Source organism: Esox lucius, chromosome 8 (assembly GCF_011004845.1).
Source record: "Esox lucius isolate fEsoLuc1 chromosome 8, fEsoLuc1.pri, whole genome shotgun sequence".
In the NCBI taxonomy this organism is placed as follows: domain Eukaryota; kingdom Metazoa; phylum Chordata; class Actinopteri; order Esociformes; family Esocidae; genus Esox; species Esox lucius.
Window position 1 is genome coordinate 30,928,664 of NC_047576.1, and position 14,379 is coordinate 30,943,042.

Below are 14,379 nucleotides of genomic sequence, written 5' to 3' on the forward strand. Positions count from 1 at the left end.
CTCCGCCCACCCCATTGGCCACAATGCAACTCAATGGATATGAAATACATATTGGCCTATAAAAAAAAAAACTATTCTATACGCCGCAGTGAATGTATTGTAGGAAATGTCAAGGAAGGTGGATAGAGTAATTATATGCAAAGAAATCAAGGGGCACTCTGTATTTGCAATTGTTGCTGGTGTTTTACTCCGCCCACCCCATTGGCCACAATGTAACTCAATGCATATGAAATATATATTGGCCTATAAAAAAAACTGTTCTATACGCCGTGGTGAATGTATTGTAGGAAATGTTAAGGAGAGTGTATAGAGTAATTATATCCAAAACAATCAGGGGGCACTCTGTATTTGCAATTGTTTCTGGTGTTTTACTCCACCTATTCCATTGGCCACATTCCAAATTGCTGAATAGCCTTTAGATCCATTATTCCTTTTGTTAATGGAGGTGATTATCACCACTTGGTAATTACCTAACAATTCAGCCAATGATCTAATGTTGTTGTCAACGACATATCTTAACTGGTCATTAGCCTGTTGTACCACCTTTAGAGATGTAGTTGAGTACAAAAGACCATTTACAGTTTTATACCTTTTAGATTAGCCCTGGACGTCTCCAATCCGTAAGTCACATCCAGATCCCATGCTTGGGTTTCATACTCCAGGGCCAGCAGTTCTTGGTAATTGCCTGGGAGATGGATGGGCTGGCTTCAAGGTTGTTACCAGGAATGATCAGACATACTATGACTGGGAAGAGGCCTCTGGGTAACACCTCCCCACAAACATCTGCCATCAGATGTGAAACTCTTGCTCCAGGAGTGGACATGAAGCCAAAAGCCATGGTAGATCGACCAGTGGAATCAGCTTGATTTGGCATGGGGACAATGTTATCCACTAAGGCACGGAGATGAGAATTATCAATGACCAGGACAAATTATAAGGAAAGAAAGTTAGAGGTTTATCCCAATTATTACGTTTTATTTAAATATATAAATATATTTTTTTGCACATCCTAAAACCTTCATAGTAAATTCTGAATGTGGGCTGTTAGGTTTTATCTAAATACAACTAAGATGGGGCATTACAACTCCAAACTTACATCAAACAACATGCAATATAAAAGATTATGTACTAAATGATAACAGGATAGGGTACACAGTTACACAGGGTACATAGGGTACATACAGTTAATCAAACCAGTTACTCAACTTTCTCAAACCACTTAATCAAACCAGTTACTCAATCTCCTTCCGTCTTGGCTGTCTTAGAGTTTATGATGCTTAGGATGGGCATTGTATTACGAATGTGGCCAATTCTTTGCAGTCATGACATTCCTGTCATGACTGAAAAGTCAATATTATTTCCAGCTGTCTAGAACGAGAACATTTTCTTGGAGACAAATATATTTCAGGACTGCAAAATGTTGGTCCTGGAAGGGCAAAACACTTTTCTGTTTTGTTTCTTAGAGGAAGTTAGCACTATACATGGCCCCATTCATTCTTTCCTTTACACAGATCAGTCGTCCTGGTCCCTTTGTTGAAAAACAGCCCCAAAGCATGATGTTTCCACCCCCATGCTTCACAGTAGGTATGGTGTTCTTTGGATGCAACTCAGTTTTCTTTCTGCTCCAAACACAAGTTGAGTTTTTACCAAAAAGTTTTATTTTGGTTTCATCTGACCATATGACATTCTCCCAATCCTCTTCTGGATCATCCACATGCTCTCTAGCAAACCTCAGACGGGCCTGGACATGTACTTGCTTAAGCAGGGGGACACGTCTGGCACTGCAGGATTTGAGTCCCTGGCGGCGTAGTGTGTTACTGATGGTAGCCTTTGTTACTTTGGTCCCAGCTCTCTGCAGGTCATTCACTAGGTCCCCCTGTGTGGTTCTGGGATTTTTGCTCATCTTTCTTGTGATCATTCTGACCCCACGTGGTGAGATCTTACATGGAGCCCCAGATCGAAGGAGATTATCAGTGGTCTTGTATGACTTCCATTTTCTTATAATTGCTCCCACAGTTGATTTCTTCACACCAAGCTGCTTACCTATTGAAGATTCAGTCCTCCCAGCCTGGTGCAGGTCTACAATTTTGTTTCTGGTGTCCTTTGACAGCTCTTTGGTCTTGGCCATAGGGGACTTTGGAGTGTGACTGTTTGAGGTTGTGGACAGGTGTCTTTTATACTGATAACAAGTTCAAACAGGTGCCATTAATACAGGTAACGAGTGGAGGACAGAGAAGCCTCTTAAAGAAGTTACAGGTCTGTGAGAGCCAGAAATCTTGCTTGTTTGTTGGAGACCAAAAACTTATTTTACAGAGGAATTTACCAATAAATTCATTAAAAATCCTACAATGTGATTTTCTGGATTTCTTTTTCTCATTGTGTCTCTCATAGTTGAAGTATACCTATGATGAAAATTACAGGCCTCTTTCATCTTTTTAAGTGAGAAAACTTGCACAATTGATGGCTGACTAAATACTTTTTTGCCCCACTGTAATTACATGTTGGTGTTTTCAGTAGTAAAAACATTTGGTACTGTTCTAATGGAGCTAAAAACTTCTTACAGAGAAAGTATGCAAACATACCCTTTCTTTTCAGTATCACATTCACACATTAAACATTAATTTTATATTATTACAGAAAAAATCGTACATCTACATCTCTAAAGTTGATACAGCAGGCTAATGGCCAGTTAATATAAGTAATTGACAACTACATTAGATCATTGGCTGAATTGTTAAGTAATCACCAAGTGGTGATAATCACCTCCATTAACAAAAGGAATAATGGATCTAAAGGCTATTCAGCTATTTGGAATGTAGCCAATGGAATAGGTAGAGTAAAACACCAGCAACAATTGCAAATACAGAGTGCCCCTTGATTTTTTTGCAAATAATTACTCTATCCACCTTCCTTGACATTTCCTACAATACATTTACTGCGGCGTTGTCACAAACAGGGTGGTGTAGTGCAGTGTTGCATGGACAAGGAACCAGGTGCAGGCAGGGGTAGTCGGTGTTGATACTTTAATTTATAAGAAATAAACAAAACACCGAGCATAAAACACACAAAGCAAAGGGCTGACTAAAGCAGCAAAAACGACAATAAGAAATGACACAAGTACTTACAAATACCAGCAACACACACGACATCCAAACACGACAAGAACAATGAGCCACAATGTGGGGAGCAGAGGGGAAACATATATACACATACAAACGAGCTAGATTGGGACCTGGTGTGGAAGATTGGAAACATGTGACAGTCCGGGATGTGTTCGTGAGATATGGGAACTTGTGAAAACATGGCACGGTGGCGCTGCTGCTCACCGCACCATGACAGTACCCCCCCCCAAAAGCCGGCGGAGGGTCAGAGGCCGGGAGAGCCGACGATGGGTCGGTAGCCGGCAGAGGGTCAGAGGCCGGGAGAGCCGACGATGGGTCGGTAGCCGGCAGAGGGTCAGAGGCCGGGAGAGCCGACGATGGGTCGGCAGCCGGAAGAGCCGACGGAGGGTCGGCAGCCGGAAGAGCCGACGGAGGGTCGGCAGCCGGAAGAGCCGACGGTGGGTCGGCAGCCGGAAGAGCCGACGGTGGGTCGGCAGCCGGAAGAGCCGACGGTGGGTCGGCAGCCGGAAGAGCCGACGGTGGGTCGGCAGCCGGAAGAGCCGAAGGAGGGGCCGGGGCGGCCGGGACAGGAGAGGGCGCCGGGGCGGCCGGGACAGGAAGGGGCGCCGGGGCGGCCGGGACAGGAAGGGGCGCCGGGGCGGCCGGGACAGGAAGGGGCGCCGGGGCGGCCGGGACAGGAAGGGGCGCCGGGGCGGCCGGGACAGGAAGGGGCGCCGGGGCGGCCGGGACAGGAAGGGGCGCCGGGGCGGCCGGGACAGGAAGGGGCGCCGGGGCGGCCGGGACAGGAAGGGGCGCCGGGGCGGCCGGGACAGGAAGGGGCGCCGGGGCGGCCGGGACAGGAAGGGGCGCCGGGCCGGTGGCAGCCAAACCCCGGCAAGCTCAGGCGGTGCAGGCCACTCCTCCTCGGCCTCAGGCGGTGCAGGCCACTCCTCCTCGGCCTCAGGCGGTGCAGGCCACTCCTCCTCGGCCTCAGGCGGTGCAGGCCACTCCTCCTCGGCCTCAGGCGGTGCAGGCCACTCCTCCTCGGCCTCAGGCGGTGCAGGCCACTCCTCCTCGGCCTCAGGCGGTGCAGGCCACTCCTCCTCGGCCTCAGGCGGTGCAGGCCACTCCTCCTCGGCCTCAGGCGGTGCAGGCCGCTGCCACTGGCAGGAAGGAGGCGCTGGCCGCTGCCACTGGCAGGAAGGAGGCGCTGGCCGCTGCCACTGGCAGGAAGGAGGCGCTGGCTGCTGCCACTGGCAGGAAGGAGGCGCTGGCTGCTGCCACTGGCAGGAAGGAGGCGCTGGCTGCTGCCACTGGCAGGAAGGAGGCGCTGGCTGCTGCCACTGGCAGGAAGGAGGCGCTGGCTGCTGCCACTGGCAGGAAGGAGGCGCTGGCTGCTGCCACTGGCAGGAAGGAGGCGCTGGCTGCTGCCACTGGCAGGAAGGAGGCGCTGGCTGCTGCCACTGGCAGGAAGGAGGCGCTGGCTGCTGCCACTGGCAGGAAGGAGGCGCTGGCTGCTGCCACTGGCAGGAAGGAGGCGCTGGCTGCTGCTCCAATGCAGCAGGGGGCGCTGACTGCCGCTGCTGGCAGGTAGGAGGCGCTGGCTGCTGCTCCAATGCAGCAGGGGGCGCTGACTGCCGCTGCTGGCAGGTAGGAGGCGCTGGCTGCTGCTCCAATGCAGCAGGGGGCGCTTCCTGCCGCTGCTGGCAGGTAGGAGGCGCTGGCTGCTGCTCCAATGCAGCAGGGGGCAATCGGCGCCGTGACGCAGGGACAGGGGCGGCGGAAGGCCGCGGAGCAGGAAGCGGTGTGCGCCTAATTGCCAGCCTACAGCCTGGCCAGCCTGCACGGGGTCGAGGAGGCCCCGGACATAGAGGGGGCGCCGTCGGGGCTTCCCTCGGGCACCCACTCAGCCCCCCCCTAAAATTTTCCTGGGGGGACCTCGGGCTGAGCGTTGGGCACCTTGCCCTCTTCTGTGCTTTCCCAGACGAAGGGAAGATGTCCCTCCGCAGACGGAATGGGTACCGGGCCAGCAGCTCCTTCGTGATGGTGATGGCCCGTTGTCTGCACGCCTCCACGAGTACACGCTCGACACGCTCCACCGTAAAGGGAGCGTCCCGCTCCATGTCTCGGTAGAGGAACGTGCCGAGCATGCATGAGAGGAGGCGGCGATTCCACAGGTGGTCCTCCTCCGTCATAGCCTGCGGGTTCCAGATTAGGTGGCTCATTCTGTCACAAACAGGGTGGTGTAGTGCAGTGTTGCATGGACAAGGAACCAGGTGCAGGCAGGGGTAGTCGGTGTTGATACTTTAATTTATAAGAAATAAACAAAACACCGAGCATAAAACACACAAAGCAAAGGGCTGACTAAAGCAGCAAAAACGACAATAAGAAATGACACAAGTACTTACAAATACCAGCAACACACACGACATCCAAACACGACAAGAACAATGAGCCACAATGTGGGGAGCAGAGGGGAAACATATATACACATACAAACAAGCTAGATTGGGACCTGGTGTGGAAGATTGGAAACATGTGACAGTCCGGGATGTGTTCGTGAGATATGGGAACTTGCTCACCGCACCATGACAGGCGTATAGAACAGTTTTTTTTTTATAGGCCAATATGTATTTCATATCCATTGAGTTGCATTGTGGCCAATGAAATGGGTGGAGTAAAACACCAGCAACAATTGCAAATACACAGTGCCCCTTGATTTCTTTGCATATAATCAATCTATAGAGTCTCCTGAACATTTCCTACAATACATTCACTGCGGCGTATAGAATAGTTTTTTTTATAGGCCAATATGTATTTCATGTGCTTTGAGTGGAATTGTGGCCAATGGGATGAGCGCAGTAAAATGCCAGCAACAATTGCAAATACACAGTGCCCCTTGATTTCTTTGCATATAATCAGTCTATATAGTCTCCTGAACATTTCCTACAATACATTCACTGCGGCGTATGGAACGTTTTTTTCTATAGGGCAATATATATTTAATATCCATTGAGTTACATTGTGGCCAATAGGATCTAGGATGGGTGGCGTAAAATGCCAGCAACAATTGCAAATACACAGTGCCCCTTGATTTCATTGCATATAATTATTCTACCCACTCTCCTGAACATTTCCTAGAGTACATTTTTACAATATACACAAAGCAAAGTGTCAAATAATATTAATATTAATATTATTAAAATCACGTTTTACCGCGGACTTGTATTTTGAAGGCAAAATCCGAAAACCGGAAGTCTTATTGTTGCTACGGAATCTCTAATGTTGCCAGCATGACTCTAATATCAGCACGGTCTTGTGAACAAGATTAAAAAAAAAACTTCCGGGTCAGGGAAGTCTTGCACATTTTAAAATAAAAGTCGATAGAAAGTGTCATAAAACTGTCCGGACATTTTCACAGGTAAAATACATGCAGCCAATGTAAATCACTGTATATGCAATATATATTGCTTTATACATGAAAAAGTATTCTCCACACCGCAATGAATGTATCTTAGCAACATAGGCCATCAAACCATGGACAAGTGTACAGCTCACAATGATCTGGAGCCAGTAAAAATTGTTGCATTTCTATTTACTAGTGACCTTGGAAGGCACTTGGAGCATGCGTGTAATTAAGCTAACTTTTACATGGCAGGAACAAATCCTTCTGTGAATCTCAAACCGACCCCATCCTATACAACAGGCAGGTACATTACCAGGAAATCTGGGCCCCCTGAAAGGATATATGCCTCGGGCCCCTCATTATTGGATGAAATGTGTTATTATTATGAGCAGTAGGCACCCCCAAGCCATGGGCCCCGTGAATCATATCCCCTTTTCCCCATGTTAGCTATTGCCCTGACAACAGGGCTGACCAAACTACATTTTTGAGGGAAACACTTCTGGTTTTCATCCTCTCCTTTAAATCAGGAAGTAAGATCTCAGACACCAAGTGAGTGTTACTAAATACAAGATAGAAACAAAAACAGGAGAGTTTTGGTCTCTAGGATTGACACTGGGCACACTTGCTTGGAGTGCCCTCCATGGTCACGTGTTGTTGACAAGACTCAGACTTCCACCAACTGGCTAGTGGTTTAATGAGGCCATTTACTTCGGTTAACACTCTTGACTTGAATGATGCAATTAATGGTCCACATTTAATTAATATATTATTTTTAATGGTCCACTTATAATTCATAAATAAATTATAGGAGGATTTATTTTAAAAAATCCTCCTATCTTTTAATGTATAATTTATTGTCAGACATATTTTGTGATCATTTCAGCTCCCACAGCTTTGGGACAGCTGTGCAAAGGGCGAGGGTTGAGTGGAGAAGTTCATTTGGGATTTACAAAGGGATATTCCCTGTCAGAGTCCAAGTCTGAAGTAATTGGTACAGAAGATCTGGGGGCTGCTGTAGAACTTCCGTGGTTGGGGAAGATCATTACAGTCCAGCCAGGCACTTGCCAAATAATTGAAATGAATGTTGAAAATGTGTTTTATTGCCCATTTTAACAACAAACATTTATTTGTTTTACCCCAAGACTGCTTTCTACTGATTTGCACAGATAAATTTACTCATACGATTTTATAAAATAAACAAATAGCAAGATTCAGATGTACATTAAGTGTTTCCATGGTCTACCGTATTCTATTTTGGTAAGCAGACAATTTCATGATAAGACAACACCAGGTGTAAATTGGGAAAAGGTTATCCATGTTAAGGAACCTCCCTATTTCAGTCAGCAGGGGGTAGAAGAACATAGATAATATAAAACTGTCTGTGTTTACAAACATTGCTTTGTGTGTTTTGAGTAATCACAAACATTCTAAAGTCTTAAATAAAATACTGCAGGTTCATGTAATTAGCCCCATCTTATTGACCTTAATAATTCCTTATTTCTTGGAGATCAATCAATCAAATGTATTTAAAAAGCCCTTCTTCCATTAGCAATTCTCACAAAGTGCTTTTAAAAATACCCAGTCTGAAACCCCAAAGAGCTAGCACCAACAAGAATTGAGCCACAGTGGTTAGTCAATAATAGCATTGGAACTTAGGAAGAAACTAAAAAAGGAGATGGACTCTGAGGGACCAGTCCTCTTCTGGCTATGCTTGGTGAAGATTATAATAAATAACTGTATGCTTTTTGACTGGATGAACAGGCAGCAGTGCACTGAGATTACAGTGCAATCAGGAAAAGGGTTAGGAATATTAGTTATGTTATGAAATGTTAATGAAATGCTGTTTTAAAAGAAGACTATTCAATGTTTTTTGATTCAAGTCATCTAGTAGGAGCAGTGTAAAAAGGCAATAGGAAAGAACATACAGTGTGCTGTGTCACTATACATTCGGATTTTAGGTGTGCCACCTGCTGTTCTCAAAAAAAGACAAAGGAAAGGGTCAGGTTTAAATAAAAGGTAACATGGAGACGTAGAAAAAGTTGTCATATTACAGGGATAACACGCAAAGCTAGTGACCAGGAAGAAGGTGCACGAATGTGGTCATGTGGATATAAAACGATCTGTTCCAATATACAATGTGCCTTCATGGCTTTATGCAAGGCATTATGTTAGTGATGATTAAATTGAAATAAAACTGTGAATGTACAGTAGGAATTATTGTAAGTGATTGACAAATTTGATATCTGTACTGAATATACAGTGGATATATAAAGTCTACACATCCCTGTTAAAATGCTAGGTTCTTGTGATGTAAAAGAATGAGACAAAGATAAATCAGTTCAGAACTTTTTGCACCTTTAATGTGACCTATAACATGACCAATTCTATTGAAAAAAAAACTGAAATCTTTGAGGGAGAAAAATTGAAAATAAAAAACTCACAATAACCTGGTTGGATAAGTGTGCACACTCTTAGACTAACCCTTTGTTAATGACACAAAACGGCCAGCAGGTGGCAGCACTAGATCGCTAGTTACGTTTGGACTTATATATTTTATAAACTCAGAAAAATTACCAACTTCTTCCCAAAAACTCAAGAACATCCCCATACTATTTTGACTAAATATTAATTTTTATATCTTATATATAATACAAACGATGTATTATGGTTCAAAACATCATATATAGTGATGTACACGCTTGTAATATTCATAGTCGTGTACAAATGAGCCTTTCTAAGATGCATAGGCAATGTCGTTGCCTGGTGAAAGGTTCTCATAGCAACCCAAACTATACAACTATACAACCCATATTATACACGGAAAACCCCAATTATACACGGAACGCTTCAGGAAAGTGGCTACAAATAATATACCATTGGAATCGGACGATTATGGCGAATCTATTTTTCGAAATATTTATGCAAATGAGCACTGTCCGCGATATTGCGGACGTCGACCATGGATGGTTAAAGCACATTTAGATTTTTTTACAGCCCTCAGTCTTTTGGGGTAGGAGTCTATTAGCATGGCACATCTTGACATGGCAATATTTGCCCAATATTCTTTGTAAAAGCACTCCAAATCTGTTATTTTGCAAGGACAACTCCTGTGTACAGCCCTCTTCAGATCACCCCACAGATGTTCAATTGGATTCAGGTCTGGTCTCTGTCTGGGCCATTCCAAAACATTCATCTTCTTCTGGTGAAGCCATGCTTTTGTGGATTTGGATGTGTGCTTTGGGTAGTTGTCGTGCTGAAAGGTAAATTTCATCTTCAGCTTTCTAACAGACGCCTGAAGGTTTTGTGCCAAAATTGCCTGGTATTTGGAACTGTTCATAATTCCCTCCACCCTGACTAAGGCCCCATTTCCAGCTGAAGAAAAACAGATCCAAAGCATGATGCTGCCACCACCATGCTTCACTGTGGATATAGTGTTCTTTGGGTGATGTGCAGTGTTGTTTTTGCACCAAACATGGAAACATGGAATTATGGCCAAAAAGTTTAACCTTGGTTTCATCAGACCATAACACATTTTCCCACGTGATTTTGGGACTTTTGGGTGTTTTTGCAAACTTCAGCCAGGCTTGGATATTTTTCTTTGCAAGAAAAGTCTTCCGTCTTGCCACCCTACCCCATAGCCCATTCATATGAAGAATACTGGAGATTGTTGTCACATGTAGCACACAGCCAGAACTTGCCAGAAATTCCTGCAGTTGCTTTAATGTTGCTGTAGGCCTCTTGGAAGCCTCCCTGATCATTTTTTCCCTCATCTTTTCATCAACTTTGGAGGGACATTCAGTTCTTGGTAATGTCTTTGTTGTGACATATTTTCTCCACTTGATGATGACTGTCTTCACTGTGTTCCATGGTATATCTAATGCTTTGGAAATTAGCTGACTGATATCTTTCAACAATGAGATCCCTCTGATGCTTTGGAAGCTTTCAGTGGACCATGGCTTGTTCTCTGAGATGCAACTAAGAACATGTCAGGAAAATCCCAATAGAACAGCTGAACTTTATTCGTGATTAATCAGAGTCACTTTAAATGATGGCAAGTGTGTAATGACTTATATTTAACATGAGTTTGAATGTGATTGGTTTATTCTGAACACTGCCACATTCCCAGTTATGAGAGGGTGAGCACACTCATGCAACCAGGTAATTGTAAGGTTTTAATTTTTCCCCCTTGAACATTTCAGTTGGTTTTTCAATTGAATTGTTGGCATTATAGGTCACATTAAAAGTGGAAAAATTTCTGACGTGATTTATCTTTGTCTCATTCTTTTACGTCACAAAAACCTGGCATTTTAACAGGGGTGTGTAGACTTTTTATATCCACTGTACAAGAGAAATGGTTACGAAAATCCTTGGATTGCAGTGGACAAAGGAGGCACAACCTAGAAGAGTGGTAATGTGTTCAAACTGTCTGCTTTGTTTAGTTTGAGATCTGAGAAGACTTTGTGTGAGGATTTATGAATAGAAATAATGGCTATGTTCACTAGGGTTACAAAACAAAGGAATTGAGCATTAGTATAGTGGATGAACAAGTTCAGTTAGGTAGAGGAGAGGTTAAAACACTAATTCAAAAGCATGCAAAAAAATATTGTCAGAGACAGTGGGACGTCAGTAATAAGGGGAGATAAAAAAAAACTATTGTGAGTGATCTTACAGAGTAGTGGGAGTAGAATCTAGCAAATTATTACACTTAACTTTTTCTTATTTTTTATGGCTGACTTATGTATTTTTTCCTCATCAATTCCCCAGTTCCAATTTCAACACATGGATATTTTGACAAATTTATAATAAAAAAAGAAAAATTAAACTATGACATTTACATAGATACTCACACCCTTTGCTATGACATTTGAGCTCAGGTGCATCCTATTTTCTTTGATCACCGAGATGTTTCACCGAGTCCATCAGTGGTACATTCAATTGATTGGACATGATTTAGGAAGGCACACGCCTTTCTATATAAGGTCTCACAAAAGTATATGGCAAAACAAAAACCAAGCCATGAGGTCGAAGGAATTGTCTATTGAGACAGGATTGTGTCGAGGTGCAGACCTGGAGAAGGGTACCAAAGCATTTATACAGTATTGAAGATCAAGGAAATTGTCTGAGCTCAAAAATAATACAATCTTTACAGACTTGAAGGGGCCACCGAAGGGTCTATTCAGCTCAACCATCTTTGGACATCCATCGCTCCCTCAGGTTTGGGACACTTAGCAAATGGAGTGGTGAGGGTGGGCTACAGAGGGGGCCATTTGGGATTAACCATTTGTCATAGAGTTTTTATACCCATAAGTGCAACATCACGTTCTGAAAAACTATTTTACTTGCATGTTGCAATGTTTCAAATATTCTATTAAGATGCTGGATGTGGAGGTCCTGGGCTGGTGTGGTTACACATGGTCTGCGTTTGTGAGGCCAGTTTGATTTACTGCCAAATTCTCTGAAACACCTTTAGAGAGGGCTTATGGTAGAGAAATTAACATTCAATTCAAGGGCAAGAGCTCTGGAGGACATTCCTGCAATCAGCAGGCCAATTCCACGCTCCCCCAAAACTTGCAACATTTGTGGCATTGTGCTGTGTGATGGAACTGCACATTTTAGAGTGGCCTTTTATTGTGGCCAGCCTAAGGGTGCTCACTAACACAGATTTAGACAGATTTGTGAATGATTTTTGAGAGAAATAGGCCTTTTGTGTACAAAGAATAAATCTTAGATCTTTGAGTTCAGCTCAAGATAAATGGGTGCAAAAACAAGTGTTGCGTTTATAATTTTGTTCATTGTAGTTACATAGGTGGAGACAAAACATAAACCTACTCAAAGCTATCCGGGCACAGAACCTTTCCCATCAACAAGGGCATGTGACCTGTATGCCCCTCAAAGCTACAGTAAGACTCATTCAAATGAAACCCTAATTGTAGAATTAATTGTAGAACTGAAAATGTCTTTTTTAGGGTCAAATAAAAACAGACACTGGTCTTGGGAAATGCATAATGGTTTTACTTTTCAGAATTAAAAAATAAAGTCACTCAACTTGCTATCAGGTTTCCAAAGAGTTAGAAGAGCTGTCATAAAGGCAAAGTTTGGCTACTTCGAAGAATCTACAATATGAAATGTATTTTGATTTGTTGAACACTTTTAAGGGTTAATACCCCATAGTTTTAATGTTTTCACTATTATTCAAGTTAGGAAAATAGCAGAAATGAAGAAATAACCTTGAATGTGTGGGTTTGTCCGAACATTTGACTAGTACTGTATATAAACTACCCAACGTATGGTCTCTGCAATCTATTGCGGGCTTGGAATTTATCCCCCGTCCTGGTGTCCAATTTGATTGGTGGACCAAAGTAGATGTAGATGGAGCAGCATACTATGTAAGCTGATATTTTAATTATAAAAAAATTGGTGTTCATATTCAATAGTTTGTTATTAGAGGAATTAACTGTTGGATTCAGCCTTACAGTTCAAGTTTCTTAGCAGTAACTACAGGCTTACTATATGGAATCCCCAAGAAAAAAAACGGTAATTCTGTCTCAGAGCAAGACACTTACCCCTAGATGTTCTTAAGGTTGATGCTGTGAATGAGAATGCATTCTCAGTCAACTTAACTGGTATTCAAAGTTATTAAAAAATAGTAGAATTTATGTCAGGTAGATGGGAATCAGACCAGATGGCAAACTACTGTTCGCTATGTGACTCACCCATTACTTATAAAGTTGTGACAGAAGAATGTACTTCACCGACCCTCATGTAGAAACTGACTGGCTGGCATAGGTGGTCGTCCCAACTTAACAATGACAGAGCTACAGTACTATGTAGCCTAAACCTACTTCAACTATTCGCATCAATGTATGAGAATGAAAGGGTTAGTTTTAGATTTGCAGGAAATGAAAAGTCCCCCATGTCCAGCTGGTTTTGGCCCTCATGAAAGTGTCATCCAGAAATTGCACATAAAATAAATTCCAGAACATATGTGATCAATCAAAAATGGCACTTACTGGAAGGCCTGAAAATCAAGCCACTACACACTTGGTAAGGTATTTATGAGAATGGACCAATCCCAATATTAATATTACTGTAACTATTCAAGTGGACCTTGTCTAGTTGGGCTTTTGCCTATTAAAAAAAGAGGATAACTCAAACACACATTTCCCATTGGATCAGAATTTCTGGACCACCTCACTGTATCTGACAGGCCGCCAGGCTATGGACTGTGTCAAATGTGTAAGAAAGGATTGCTCACATCGTTTGTATTTTGGCCAACTTATGTTGGAAGTGCTGGAATCTGACTGGCTCTTGAAGAATAGCTTTGTCTGGGGTCAGAGAAAAGTTAAATGGGGAGAAATTGATTGTGAAGTACTGTTTAATGTCCTCAAATCATAATAATCTTTATTAGCCAAGTGTATATACAGTATACCCAGAGTTAACTTGGTGTAATAGGGCTAATAATGGTTAGACCACATGTAGGGACAGTATTCTCAAAATGTATGCAGTTTTACATGTATATAAAGTGGGTTGTGAGCATATAATGAGGTATAAGAGGTGAGTATATTATATGCAGTACTTTACAGTTGATGTACTAATTTACATTTCGAGTACATGCATATATGTATTTGGATCCAGAGTTAAAAGCAGAATTTTGGGTGCTGTGTTGTTACACCTTATACACACAAATGCAAACGTGCACATACAAAAACATTAGTTTGCATAACACCCCATAGTTCGTATACAGGTCGAGAGGGTTGTGTGTCGGTTTGTCGGCATTTCTCCATCGGGATGTCTTTATCTGTATAGATCACCACATTCTGTCTGTCTGTTAGAGTGCATTGCTCCAATGACCCTGTTCTGATCCATATGGAA